At 52.0% G+C, this 15761-nt stretch overlaps 1 non-coding gene across 1 annotated transcript; it reads right to left on the bottom strand.

Moving 5' to 3' along the window:
* Nucleotides 1–542: 542 nt before the first annotated feature.
* Nucleotides 543–681, bottom strand: LOC120965712 (small nucleolar RNA Z247). Its single transcript, XR_005758737.1, has one exon. It is a non-coding gene; the product is annotated as a small nucleolar RNA Z247 (small nucleolar RNA).
* Nucleotides 682–15761: the final 15080 nt, after the last annotated feature.

Below are 15761 nucleotides of genomic sequence, written 5' to 3' on the forward strand. Positions count from 1 at the left end.
AATTCTTTTGAGATGTATTTTTCGACTAGGGGTATTAAAAATTGAATGACCAATGTGACGTATACCCATACTTTCACCACTGGCCGTGTGGATTTGATCCTTGCCACGATATTTCTCCTTCATGGTGACCTTATCGAGCTGGTTGGTGATGTGGTTGGTGGCGCCGCTGTTAACGTACCAGTTCGTGTCAATCCCATAGGAGCCATCGGCAGCTGCAGCAACCTTTTCTTCATCTTGCGAGGAGTCACCATCATCTTCCTCGTAGCGGTACCAACAGTCCTTCGCCGTATGACCAGGCTTGCCACAAATTTGGCAGCGAGGCAAGTCCGGGCGAGATCTGTTGGAGCCGCCGCCACGACGCCCTTTTGAGCTGCCGGAGCGTCCGCCGCCGTGAGCGTTGGAGTTGCCGCCACCGCCGGATCCGAACCTCCCCTTGCCACGAGAGGAGGCATGAGAGCGAGAGCAGCCGGCGCGGCCTCTGGAGACGGAGTTGGCCGGTGACTTGAAGCCGCCACCGGAGCCGTGGTACTGCGCCATGCGCTGATCAAAATTGCTAAGCATGGCAAAGAGCTCGTCAAGGGTTACCGGAGTGACGCGGGCATCCAAGGCAGAGACGAGAGGCTGGTAATCTTGGTCCAGCCCGTGGATGATGTAGGACATGAGCTCGTCATCCTGGATGGGTTTTCCCGCCGCGGCGAGCTCATCGGCGAGGCCCCTCATGGCGGCGAAGTAGGAGGCCACCGATTGATTTCCCTTCTGCGCGTTAATCAGCGCCGTGCGGATGTTGTTGACGCGGCTGAGTGACTGCGATGAGAACATGCTCTCCAGCGCCACCCAGAGTTCCCGCGCCGTGGTGATCATGGTCACCGTGACGAGCACCTCCTTGGAGAGGTTTTGGAGCAGGTATCCAAGGACCTTCTGGTCCTCCCTCACCCAGAGCGGATGGAGAGGGTTCGGCCTGGAGGTTTCCTTCCCGGCTGCATCCTTGGTGACGAGGGTTTTGGCTGGCTCGGTTGCCGTGCCGTCGACGTAGTGGAAGACGCCGGCGCCCCACAGCTGTGGTATGATCTGTGTCCGCCACAGAACGTAGTTGGTGAGGGAGAGTTTCTCCGGGACTCCACCGCTAAGCGTTGGCTGGAAGGAGGAGGTAGGGGAAGACATGGCTGCGCACTTTGGTGTAGATGGATTAGCTAGGGTTTAATGGAAGAAGATGGCTCTGTATACCATGTGCGACTTGCGGTAAACGTCTTGCCTTTCCTGGCCGGACATGTTGCGTGTTAAATAGCTGGGTTGCAAGCCCGGATATGCGTACAAGTTGTTGGAGTACATCTTGGAGAGAAAGAATGCTAGGGATAAGAAGATAAAGATTACAAAGTGTCCTAGCTAACTAACTACTCCACGGTTGATGATCCTCCTTGTGATACATGCATCTCCTTGTTGTACACGCAGCAACAATATCATGTTTGACACTAACATTGTTGGTATATTTAGATTAAGCCTCAGTTTGGATACAGTAAGATTGTTGATACGGAGCATCATCTTGCACAGTCTCCAGTCACCATGCAATCTCGTTATGGTTCACTTGCTGAAAACACCCATATTTCTGAACAGACGCAATACAGAGCAAGTTCCTGAACCCATTTTGAATCACTAATGTTCTTGGTCAGTTTGAGTTGGAATGTCCTTAGTATTTTGGGTATTAAATCGTATGGTTGATGCTTGATGATGCTGCCATGTTCTTTTCTAGTAAATCAGTCAGTCTTTGATGTAGTGTAAAACGTTTAGGAATAGCAGCTGAAAACATGAGATGTACAACGAGCCAGGTAGCTCAAGATAATTGCTTAAAAACAAGAGCACTGCACCAGTAAACCAACAATGCAAACTCATGGCACCAGTCAACATTTGCTCTAAGTCACTAATTTTCACAGCATCCAAATCATACATCTGGACTTGCCCGCCCCTACAAAAGTCCTCCCAAAAGCTAGAGGTAGGTCAGTCGGGCAAAGCTAGAGATTTGGGTGTGCAACGATCTTGACAACAACCCACCACAATGGACTTGGCATTACATCTTCAACAACTATTGTCTGCAGATGGTTAAATGGTTCGAAATCACCATGTACTATCTATGCAAAGATATGTTTATCCTACAAGTTCTCAAGGATTAGTCGGACTAGATCGCTGGATATATCACCCCCATGACTCAGTGATCCCCTACATTCGAAAAGCCTCCACCCCGCGGCCGCCTCCTACACCCTCCCCTCCCCTCGCCACCACCAGAAGGCGCCGCCGGGCGAAGCCCGGTGTGCGTAAGCATCGGCGGGGCCCCTTTCCCCCTCTTGGCGTATGGCTGCAGCGCGAGATGCGACAGCGCGGCGGAGGCGTGGCACTGATGCAGGGCGGCGTCCAGACGGCGGCGTGAGCGGGCGGCCAGGCCGTGGTGGCTGCACGTGGGGTTGGCTCCGGGGCAATGGCGCGGGCACAGATCCAACGCGGATCTGGTCCTGCGGGCGCGGTCTCGGCCTCCCCTGGTCGGCCGACGGGTCTTGGTGGGGGCTTCTCCTTGCTGTGATCTGGGAGCGGTGGCCTGGATCATCTAGATCCCGACAGGGATGGCGGCGGTCCATGCACAAGAGATGGAGGTTCTTCTAACAGATCTGGGTGAAAACCTGCTATCGGCTATTGCCAAGGCTGGCGGTGGTGGCGCTGTCTGCGTCTTTCCCTTCATGAAGGCATCGCCGTGGAGAAGTTCAAGGCCACTCTCTGCTACCTCCGGGAGAAACGCTAGATCAATAGATCGGATGACGGCAGCTCTCTGGTCTCGTTCCCCCCTTTGGGGTGTCATTCTTGGAGGTACACACGGGCTCGAGTGACCTGAGGACGACTTCTTTGGTGGAGCGGTACTTCATCTTACACACTGTTGGCGGCTGATCTCGGCGGCGTGGCGCTGTGGAGACTCGGCGTCCAATGCGCGGAGATGGACTCGCGCAGGAGGAGGATGCTGTCTGGTATCATTTTGGCATCGATGGCAGAGAAACCTGGCAAGGTCGGTGCGTTAGTTTGCTCCGAAGATGGATTGGTGGAAGATGGCGGCGACGACACATGAGAGTGCGTCAGACCGGTTTGTGCTACAAACCCAGTATGTGGCTTGGTTGGGGCCTCTAGCTTTAGATGTTAGGAATTTGTGCGATGTCTGTTTGGTATTAGGCTCAGACTATCAGCACCCGTTCATCATGTGGATAGGATTAGGATGTTGCTAAGATGGTGGCTTCAGACTACCCGATGTACTACTTTGTAAGGTTTTTGTGAATAATCAATAAAATGGCTGCATGCATCGCCCAGATGCAGAGGCCGGGGGTAATCCTCCTTATAAAAAAAACATCTGAAGCCGATTGGCTCAATATGTATTGTCAGAGAGATATCTTTGTTGGGGAACGTTTCAGGGAAAACAAAAAAAAATTCTACGCACACGCAAGATCTATCCATGGAGATGCATAGCTACGAGAGGGGGAGAGCATCTACATACCCTTGTAGATCGCTAAGCGAAAGTGTTTATCACGCGGTTGATGTAGTCGTTGAGGGAGTCCTGGACTAAGGGGTCCTCGGGCGTCCGGCCTGTTATCCATGGGCCAGATTGGTGGGCTGTGAAGACATGAAGGCCGAAGACTCTACCCGTGTCTGGATTGGACTCTCCTTGGCGTGGAAGGCAAGCTTGGCGTTTAACTATGAAGATTCCTTCCTATGTAACTGACTCTATGTAACCCTAGATCCCGCCGGTGTCTATATAAACCGGAGGGTGTAGTCCGGAAAGGATATATACTCATTACCATAGTCATACAGGCTAGACTTCTAGGGTTTAGCCATTACGATCTCGTGGTAGATCAACTCTTGTAACACTCATATTCATCAAGATCAATCAAGCAGGAAGTAGGGTATTACCTCCATAGAGAGGGCCCGAACCTGGGTAAACATCGTGTCCCCTGTCTCCTGTAACCATCGATCCTAGACGCACAGTTCGGGTCCCCCTACCCGAGATCCGCCGGTTTTGACACCGACATTGGTGCTTTCATTGAGAGTTCCGCTGTGCCATCGGCGAAAGGTTGGATGGCCCCTTCGATCGTCGATAGTGACGCCGTCCAAGGGGAAACCTTCCTCCCCGGATAGATCTTCGTGTTCGGCGGCTTCGTACTGCGGGCCAACTCGCTTGGCCATCTGGAGCAGATCGATAGCTACGCCCCTGGCCATCAGGTCAGATTCGGAAGCTTGAACTACGTCGTGGACGTCCGCGGAGACCTGATCTTCGACGGATTCGAGACCGCGATGATCGCTCCCCCTCGCTCCGATGAACATGACCTAAATCTGTCATCGGATCGCATCCAGGAGGTGGTTCCTGTTGCTGCAACGGCCTTAGAACCGGAGCAGATTGTGCCATCCGAGGCCATAGAGTCCGCGACGTTGGAGCCGCACACAGACTCGACACCCTGCAATATTTGCATCAACGGAACTCCGGACTCGTCTCCGGCTATAAGTTCCGGACCATGTACGCCTACAGACGCCAAGCTGGATCGGTTATCGATTTTCGAATTTAGCGCCGCAAACATCTTCCAGCACTCACCTTTGGGTGACGTGCTAAACTCTTTAAAGAATTTGTCCTTGGAGAAGGAATCACAGCCGAACTATGTTCGGTTCAAGCTAGAGGCTGACGATGGAGAATTTGCTTCCCACCCGCCACCCGCTTCATAGCCACTGTCGATGACTTAACCGACGTGCTTGATTATGGCTCCGAAGACATCGACGGTATGGACGACGATGCCGACAAGGAGCAAGGCCAAGACCCATCATTCACTGGACGTTGGACGGCCACCTCTTCGTACGATGTGTACATGGTTGACACGCCTAAAAAAGCTAGTGACGATGACAAATAAGATCCCGTTGCGAATAAACCTTCTGAGACACAGCCCAAGCGCTGGTGCCCTAAACGCCGTTCTAAGCCTCGTCGCTCAAAAGATGGCAACACTGGCACCGAAGAAAATAGTACTCTGGGCAACACCGAAAACAATGAAGACCCTGTTGGAGCAGCATCCGAATAGGAGGAACAAGACAACGGGAAAGTTAACCCTGATAAACAGGCCATGCCCATTGACCCGGATGACGATAGTTATCGTCCAGTCTCCGAGGATGAGGAGAGCCTCGGCAGCGAGGATTTCATCATGCCTGAGGCACCCCTCGAGCAGGAGCGCTTCAAGCGCCAGCTAATAGATACTGCTAGAAGCCTGAAGAAAAAGGAGTAGCAGCTCCAAGCCGATCAAGACCTACTCATTGACAGATGGACCGATGTGCTGGCAGCCGAAGAATACGGCCTCAAGCGCCCAGCCAAGGGTTACCCGAAGCGCAGACTGCTACCTCACTTCGATGAGGAGGCACCAGATCCCGTACCTCCCTCGCGCAAGGCAGAACGACCACCACGTGGTCGGGATAGTACGGCGGACCGACCACCCCGCGGTCGGGATAAAATGGCAACTCAGGCCGAACAATAGCCCGCCCCACCGCCTCGTAAAAACAGAGACAGAATAGCTCGAGACCATACATACAACCTTCGGCAGGACCTCGGATCAATCTACAGATCGCGAGGACGCTTCCCGACTCGGGATGACGGCTACCTATTCGGACGTGACAAACCTAGTCACACCCGGGCCGATAACAGCAGACGGACTTCATCGGAGGTGCACTGTGACGCGGCCTGATATAGAGGCGCCGCACACCCCCTCTGCTTCACAAATGAAGTACTGGATCACGAATTCCCCGAGGGGTTCAAGCCCGTCAACATTGAATCGTACGACAGAACAACCTATCCCGCAGTGTGGATCGAAGAGTTTATTCTCCACATACATATGGCTCGCGGAGATGACCTCCACGCCATCAAATACCTCCCACTAAAATTAAAAGGGCCAGCTAGACACTGGTTAAATAGCGTGCCTGAAAATTCCATCGGCAGCTGGGAGGACTTGGAAGAAGCTTTTCTTGACAACTTCCAAGGTACTTATGTCCGGCCACCAGATGCCGATGACTTAAGTCATATAGTCCAACAACCCAGAGAATCAGCCAGAAAATTCTGGACTAGGTTCCTAACCAAAAAGAACCAAATCGTCGACTGTCCGGATGCCGAAGCCCTAGCGGCCTTCAAACACAGCATCTGTGACGAATGGCTCGCCCGCCACCTCGGCCAAGAAAAGCCGAAATCCATGGCAGCCCTCACAGCACTCATGACCCGCTTTTGCGCGGGTGAGGATAGCTGGCTGGCTCGTAGCAAAAACACAACCAGCGAGGCAGGCCCCTCTGAGGCCAAGAACAGCACCGGCAAGCTCCGGCGCAATAGACACAAATGCCGAAGCAATGGCGATAAAACCAATGACACCACAGTTAATGCCGGATTCAGCGGCTCCAAGTCCGGTCAATGGAAGAAGCCCTACAAAAGGAACAATGAGGGACCATCCAGCTTGGACCGCATACTCGATCGTCCGTGCTAGATACATAGCACCCCAGACAAACAAGCCAATCATACCAACAGAGATTGTTGGGTTTTTAAATAGGCTGGCAAGTTAAATGCCGAGAACAAGGAAAAGGGATCACAAAGCGAGGACGAAGACGAAGAGCCCCGGCAGTCGAACGCCGGGGGGCAGAAGAAATTTCCCCCTCGAGTCAAGACGGTGAACATGATATACGCCACACACATCCCCAAAAGGGAGCGCAAGCGAGCAATCAGGGACGTCTACGCGGTAGAGCCGGTCGCCCCAAAATTCAATCCGTGGTCGTCATTCCCGATCACCTTATCGTCGAGATCATCCAACTAGTATCCGCCATGGCGGTTCGGCCGCACTGGTCCTCGACCCAATCGTCGACGGATTTCACCTAACACGAGTCCTAATGGACGGTGGTAGCAGCCTCAACCTGCTCTATCAGGATACAGCGCGTAAAATGGGCATTAATCCCTCACGAATCAAGCCCACAAAGACTACCTTTAAAGGAGTCATACCAGGCGTGGAGGCCCGTTGTACGGGCTCAATCACGCTGGAAGTAGTCTTCGGTTCTCCGGACAACTTCCGAAGCGAAGAGTTAATCTTCGATATCGTCCCCTTCCGCAGCGGCTACCACGCACTGCTTGGACGAACTGCGTTTGCTAGATTCAACGCAGTGCCACACTATGCTTATCTCAAGCTCAAGATGCCCGGTCCACGCGGCGTCATAACAGTCAATGGAAATACTGAACGCTCCCTCCAAACAGAGGAGCACACAGCCGCCCTAGCAGCAGAGGTACAGAGCGGCCATCTCAAGCAGAACCGTAATCCGGCTGTCGAGCCCCTGGACATCATTAAGAGAGTCCGGACCACACTGCAACAGGATGGTTCGACTCGTCAAGAGCTCGACTAGCAATTTGGCCTCCGTCCCGGTCCTGATGAGGTAGCTGCATCCGCACCACGCGTACATAATTACGCACTCAAGATCCCATGGTCATCGACGGAGGCACAACTAGCTTGTAGTTCGGCTACACCGATCCCGGACTCACTAGTATCTCTACTATTTTATTTTTTCTTTTCTTTTTCCTTTTTTTTTCAGGTATCTTTTATACCGGCCTCCTCCGATGGCCTGACTACCGGTCCTGTCAAAGGACAAGTACACCAGATTGGCGCAGAGCACAGGCATACAGGGGAAGCCCTAGAGGACAATCCAACGACTACTCTACCTGTCTTTCAGTACCCAAATGGAGTTCTCCTCTGGTTCTGGCATGTTAAATAGCCGGTTGCTTATCGCATTATTTGTATAAATGCGCTTCGACGCATTAACCCAACCATAATAGAAGCAGTTTACGGCCCAAGTCAAGGGCCCCCAGATACTACCTCTGCTCTTTTTCTGTTTCCCGTTGCTATTAATTACTTATATCCTCGCACCCATGCACTTTGGTACGTTTCAATATTCGCCAGGGGCTCCTTATCGCCCCATAATACGACAACAAAGTCCGAACACTTCTAATAGATAAGTTCGGCACCCTGAATTTAGCATTATATGCATTGGCTCCGAATCATGTCTTTGGTCAATAGTTGGGTTGCCTGGCTCCTATGTTGCTACCCTATGTTCCGCTACATCGGCTAGGGTAGTAAAGGGAGAACTATTGCGATTGTGCCCTGGTCTAAACCGGATGAGCACCTCAATAGAGAAAGCCGAAAACTGGCTGTCATGATGCGGCGAGAGCCGGCCAGCTGCTCGGAGGTCACAAATCATTGGAGATTTTTCCGCATTTCGCGAAGGATCGGTACTTCCCGATCAGACGCTGACAGCACTCTGGTTCGTATACCAGGGGCTGCGCCTATGTTTTATTATAAAACTCCTATGGCTAAGTGAGGGCGTTTAAGCCGCATAGTCTGATTGCCTGGTTCGTTGCGCTAAACAACTCCTTCAGGGACCATATAATTGGATCAATATTGTTTAGATTCCATCCCAAACACCTCCGTACCACCTACGTGAGGGCAGAAGCCGACGACTGGTCAACCATCAGATTCCATACAACACGGCCGCACAGGAGGAAACAATCAAAACATAACAAACATATATTACAAACCGGATTTGTTTTCATCATACAAGGCAAAAAAACGAATGTCTTCATTCGAAAATAATGTCCTGCCCGCACTGCGCTGCTGCAAGTCGAGACCCCTCCAGGACATCCGCAAAATATCGCTCGGGTGTGCGGTGCTCCTTGCCCTCCGGCGGCCCCTTGGCCACCCCGACGGCGTCCATCTTCGCCCACCACATTTTGCAACGAGCGAAGGCCATGCGGGCACCTTCGATGCAGACTGATCGCTTGACGATGTCTAGCCGCGGACAATCCTCCATCACCCGCTTCACGAGGCTAAAATAACTGCTAGGTATAGCTTCGGCTGGCCAAAGCCGGATTATTAAATCCTTCATGGCCAGTTCGGCCACCCTGTGCAGCTCGACCAACTGTTTTAGCTAATCGGCAAAGGGCACCGGATGTTCTGGCACAGCATACTGCGACCAGAACAGCTTCTCCGTGGAATTCCCTTCTCCGGCTCGGAAGAACTCCGCAGCATCGGACACGCTGCGTGGCAGATCCGCAAAGGCCCCTGGGCAACTCCGAACCCGGGTTAGTAAAAGGTACTTCTTCTCTGCATACTTGCTTTGCATGTTAAAAGCCTTACCCGCTGCGATCTTCTTGGCCTCTTGGATCTCCTCGAGAGCGCCCCGGGCTTCATTCTGTGCGGCCTCCGCGCTCTGGCGAGCTTTGGCAAGTTTGGTCTCTCGAACCGACGCTTTGCGCTCCAAAGCCTCACACTTCTTCACCGCGTCTTGGAGCTCCTGCTGGATCTCGCCGACCCGGGCCTTGAGCTTCTTACGGGCGGCTTCCTGCTGAACAGCCTTCCCCTCGGCTTCGGCCAGGGCATTTTTCAGGGCCTCGACCTCGGTCGCCGCCCCTACACATATTATGACACTTCGGTCAATACTCGCCGCTTACTCTTTCCGAATACGCAGCAAGTCGTTACTCACCTTGCTTCTCCTGGAGCTGAATCTTCACCTCGCCGAGCTCGTTCTCAGCCCGCTCCAACCTCTGCTTCAGTTCAGAGACTTCAGCAGCATGCGAGGTCGTGGCCAACAGCGACGCCTGCTCATTCATACATATCACAGTTAGTCTCCTACAAAGGGTTGATCCTCTGTCCGGCCTTTCTTTCCGAACACCGGACAGTGTCTCGGGGGCTACTGTCAGCACGGGGTGTTCTCTTTCTACGAGACTTACCTCAAAACCTGTCAACAGACTGTTGCAGGCCTCGTTTAGTCCGCTCTTGACGGATTGAACCTTTTCGATCACCGTACCCATAAGGACACGGTGCTCGTCCACAATGGAGGCGCCTCGTAGCGCCTCCATCAGGTTATCCGGTGCCCCTGGTTGGACAGGGGCCACCAATGGAATTGGCGCACCTCCCTCCTTCGGAGGAGGGTGCTCGCCGGATTCCGGGGCCGTATCGGTCTCCGGAATTGTATTTGGCTGAGGGCCGAACTGAATACGTCCCTCCTTGCCAGTCTTCAGCGGGATCGGCTCCCCCATGTGTTCGGCTGCAGAGGTCTCGCCTCGCGGCACCTCCTGGACGGCGTCCTGGGCCCCTCCACGGCACGGAGCAGTCCTCCGGGACAACACTTCGGTGTCGTCCTTGGCCCCGGGGGAATAAGCGGGCGGCGGCGACATGCTGGCCATTTCCGCCGGATCCAACGAACCTCCAGACGAGGATCGCTGAACGCTGTCACGGCCCGGACTACAATAGCACAATTACCCACACCAAAACAATAAAAAGGAGAGGCCAGGTACACTTGTATACGTGAGTCATAGTACTTACGATGCGGCCCGAGGCTTAGTACGGAGGCGTCGCTCCGGACTGCTGTCAACGTCCCATGTGGTGTGGACCGCAAGGGCGCCCTTCCCCTTCTTGGGCGTTCCCGCCTCCAAATTCGTGGAAGCCGCCCTCTTCTTCTTTCCCTCCTCAAGGGGAGGTTTCTTTTCGTCCTCCTCCTCCTCTTCCTTGTCATCGTCCTCAGGGACGGAGGAATGGGTTTCTTCGTCTTCGGACGTCACGTCTGAAGCACCCTTGCGACGGGGGCCACTTTTGGCCCTCTTGGCCTTCTTCTTGTCCTTCTTCTCCGGCGCGCCGGCGCCAGCATCTTCGCCAGACGCGGGATGACCGGTTCTTCAGGCTGCGGAGTCGGACACTAGATCCGCTTCGCCCTCTTCGTCCAATCCTGAGAAAGCAATGATAAAAGCTCAGACATCATCCACAAAACAAGCAAGTAGGGGATGCGTTAAAAATAACATACCTCGCTGGCGGGGTGTTTACTGTCGTGCCCACGGTCTGAATCTGTGGCTGGCGGTTTCTCGTTGCCCTTAAAGAGCAATCTCCAGGCACCCGCGTGAGTGGTTTCAAAGAGCCTCACTAGGGTTTGGTGCTTCTTCAGATTGAACTCCCATAGAGGGTGGCTTCTGCGCTGACACGGGAGGATCCGGCGAACCAGCATCACCTAAATTACATCGACAAGCTTGACACTCTTGGCTATCATACTTTGAATGCGTGTCTGCAGCGCAATCAGCTTGTCGGGCGAACACCAGTTTTGACTCTTCTCGACCCAGGAGGTGAGTCGCATGGGAGCGCCGGAGCGGAATTCGGCAGCCGCGGCCTAGGTGGTGCCGCGGGGTTCTGTGATGTAGAACCATTGTTTCTGCCACTCCTTTACTGTCTCCATGAAAGTACCTTTCGGCCAGGAGACGTTTGACAGCTTACTCACCATGGCTCCCCCGCACTCCGCGTGCTGGCTATCCACCACCTTCGGCTTCACATTGAAGAGTTTGAGCCATAGCCCGAAGTGGGGTTGGATGCGAAGGAAGGCCTCACACACGACAATAAACACTGAGATGTTGAGGAAGGAGTTCGGGGACAGATCGTGGAAATCTATCCCGTAATAATACATCAGCCCGCGGACGAAAGGGTGGAGTGGGAACCCTAGTCCGCGGAAGAAATGAGGGAGGAATACCACCCTCTCGTTGGGCTCCGGCGTGGGGATGACTTGCCCCTCGGCCGACAGACGATGGGCGATTCCCTTCGCCAAGTATCCGGTCGCCCGAAGCTCAGTAAAGTCCTCCTCCTTGACGGAGGAGACCATCCACTTGCCCTGACCTCCGGATCCAGACATGGTTGAGTGCTAGCTCGAGTGGAAAGGAGATAAGAACTTGGGCGCTGGAGCTCAAGATTGGAAGGGCGGAGATGGAGAGAAGGCGTGGGAGAGGAAGAGGGAATCCTTATCCCTTTATAAAGGCAGTGAATAGTGAACGCCTCCCCGCTCGCCTTAGAATTCGCCTATTCCCAAGGGCTGTATAAACGGCCTGGTTGGGTTACCCATACCCACATTGATGAAAATCCGACGATAAGGGGACACGATCTTTGCTTTGACAAGACGTGCCAATGGCAACCGCGTCTCGGGACGTGGAGCGGCGGACACAGAAACGGTTCGGAATTATGGCCGGTCGAACGTGATGTCATTCTACAAAACATTTGTCGGCGGATTGGACTCGTGTAAAAACTATATTTTCTCTGTGGTTGTGTATGGTGCGTGTGACAGGTCTGGATACTATCATTGCATCCGAAGACTATCTTGGAGTTCGGCAAGAAGGGAACCCGCCTTGCAATGCCGAAGACAATCTGCGCGCCGGACTCCTGGTCATTGAAGCCAGGTTCAGGGGCTACTGAGGGAGTCCTGTACTAAGGGGTCCTCGGGCGTCCGGCCTGTTATCCATGGGCCGGACTGGTGGGCTGTGAAGACATGAAGGCCGAAGACTCTACCCGTGTCCGGATTGGACTCTCCTTGGCATGGAAGGCAAGCTTGGCGATTAATTATGAAGATTCCTTCCTATGTAACCGACTCTATGTAACCCTAGATCCCCCCGGTGTCTATATAAACCGGAGGGTGTAGTCCGGAAAGGATATGTACTCATTACCATAGTCATACAGGCTAGACTTCTAGGGTTTAGCCATTACGATCTCGTGGTAGATCAACTCTTGTAACACTCATATTCATCAAGATCAATCAAGCAGGAAGTAGGGTATTACCTGTTGGGGAACGTAGCAATAATTCAAAATTTTCCTACGTGTCACCAAGATCAATCTAGGAGATGCTAGCAACGAGAGAGAGGGAGTGCATCTTCATACCCTTGAAGACCGCTAAGCGGAAGCGTTACAAGAACGCGGTTGATGGAGTCGTACTCGCGACGATTCAAATCGCGGAAGATCTGATCTAGCGCCGAACGGACGGCGCCTCCGCGTTCAACACACGTACAACCCGGGGACGTCTCCTCCTTCTTGATCCAGCAAGGGGAGAGGAGAAGTTGAGGGAGAACTCCAGCAGCACGACGGCATGGTGGCAATGGAGCTCGTGGTTCTCCGGCAGAGCTTCGCTAAGCACTACGGAGGAGAAGGAGGAGGTGTATGAGGAGGGAGGGCTGCGCCAGGGAAGAGGTGCGGCTGCCCTCCCACCCCTCCACTATATATAGGGGCAAGGGGAGAGGGGGAGGCGCCCTAGGGTTTCCCCTAGGGGGCGGCGGCCAAGCAGATTGGATCTCCCTAGGGAGACTTGCCCCCCAAGCCAAGCAGGTGGAGGCTTGCCTCCCAAGCCAGGTGGAGGCGCCCACCTCCCCAAGTTACGTGGGAAAGGGTGTGGGGGGCGCACCACCCCTTAGTGGGCTGGTTTGCCCCTTCCCCTTTGGCCCATGAGGCCCTCCAACACTTGTCGGGGCTTCCGAAACACCTTTTGGTCATGCTGGCCATAGCCTGGTATCCCCGAAACAATTCCGGACTCCAATACCCTTCGTCCAATATACCGATCTTCACCTCCGGACCATTCCGGAGCTCCTCGTCATGTCCGGGATCTCATCCGGGACTCCGAACAACCTTCGGTAACCACATACTATTTCCCATAACAACTCTAGCGTCACCGAACCTTAAGTGTGTAGACCCTACGGGTTCGGGAACCATGCAGACACGACCGAGACACCTCTCCGGCCAATAACCAATAGCGGGATCTGGATACCCATATTGGCTCCCACATGTTCCACGATGATCTCATCGGATGAACCACGATGTCGGGGATTCAATCAATCCCGTATTCAATTCCCTTTGTCTATCGGTATGTTACTTGCCCGAGATTCGATCGTCGGTATCCCAATACCACGTTCAATCTCGTTACCGGCAAGTCACTTTACTCGTTCCGTAATGCATGATCCCGTGACTAACTACTTAGTCACATTGAGCTCATTATGATGATGCATTACCGAGTGGGCCCAGAGATACCTCTCCGTCATACGGAGTGACAAATCCCAGTCTCGATTCGTGCCAACCCAACAGACACTTTCGGAGATACCTGTAGTGTACCTTTATAGCCACCCAGTTACGTTGTGACATTTGGTACACCGAAAGCATTCCTACGGTATCCGGGAGTTGCACAATCTCATGGTCTAAGGAAATGATACTTGACATTAGAAAAGCTCTTAGCAAACAAACTACATGATCTTGTGCTATGCTTCGGATTGGGTCTTGTCCATCACATCATTCTCCTAATGATGTGATCCCGTTATCAATGACATCCAATGTCCATGGTCAGGAAACCATAACCATCTATTGATCAACGAGCTAGTCAACTAGAGGCTTACTAGGGACATGTTGTGGTCTATGTATTCACACATGTATTACGGTTTCCAGTTAATACAATTATAGCATGAACAACAGACAATTATCATGAACAAGGAAATACAATAATAACCATTTTATTATTGCCTCTAGGGCATATTTCCAACAGTCTCCCACTTGCACTAGAGTCAATAATCTAGTTCACATCACTATGTGATTGTAATGAATCCAACACCCATGGGGTTTGTTCATATCTCGCTTGTGAGAGAGTTTATTAGTTAACGGGTCTGAACCTTTCAGATCCGTGTGTGCTTTACAAATCTCTATGTCATCTTGTAGATGCAGCTACCACGCGCTACTTGGAGCTATTCCAAATAACTGCTCTACTATACGAATCCGTTTTACTACTCAGAGTCATCCGGATTAGTGTCAAAGTTTGCATCGACATAACCCTTTACGACGAACTCTTTTACCACCTCCATAATCGAGAAAATTCCTTAGTCCACTAGTTACTAAGGATAAGTTCGACCGCTGTCATGTGATCCATTCCTGGATCACTATTGTACCCCTTGACTAACTCATGGCAAGGCACACTTCAGGTGCGGTACACAGCATAGCATATTGTAGAGCCTACGTCTAAAGCATAGGGGACGACCTTCGTCCTTTCTCTCTCTTCTGCCGTGGTCTTGAGTCTTACTCAATACTCACACCTTGTAACACAGCCAGGAACTCCTTCTTTGCTGATCTATTTTGAACTCCTTCAAAATCTTGTCACGGTATGTAGTCATTTGAAAGTACTATTAAGCGTTTTTTATCTATCCTTATAGATCTTGATGCTCAATGTTCAAGTAGCTTAATCCAGGTTTTCCATTGAAAAACACTTTTCAAATAACCCTGTATGCTTTCCAGAAATTCTACATCATTTTTGATCAACAATATGTTAACAACATATACTCATCAAAAATTCTATAGTGCTCCCACTCACTTCTTTGGAAATACAAGTTTATCATAAACTTTGTATAAACCCAAAATCTTTGATCATCTCATCAAAGCGTACATTCCAACTCCGAGATGCTTACTCCAGTCCTTAGAAGGATTGCTGGAGCTTTGCATACTTGTTAGCATCTTTCAGGATTGACAAAACCTCCTGGTTGTATCACATACAACCTTTCCTCAAGAAAATCGTCGAGGAAACAATGTTTTGACATCCCATCTGCAAGATTTCATAAATAATGCAGTAACTGCTAATATAATTCCAACAGACTCTTAGCATCGCTACGAGTGAGAAAGTCTCATCGTAGTCAACTCCTTGAACTTGTCGGAAAACATCTTAACGGCAAGTCGAGCTTTCTTAATGGTGACACTTACCATTATTGTCCGTCTTCCTTTTAAAATCCATCTGTACCCAACAGCCTTATGACTATCAAGTAGTTCTTTCAAAGTCTATACTTTGTTTTCATACATGGATCCTCTCGGATTTTATGGCCTCGAGCCATTCGTCGGAATCCGGGCTCACCATCGCTTCTCCATAGC

This window comes from Aegilops tauschii, chromosome 5 (assembly GCF_002575655.3).
Source record: "Aegilops tauschii subsp. strangulata cultivar AL8/78 chromosome 5, Aet v6.0, whole genome shotgun sequence".
NCBI lineage: Eukaryota > Viridiplantae > Streptophyta > Magnoliopsida > Poales > Poaceae > Aegilops > Aegilops tauschii.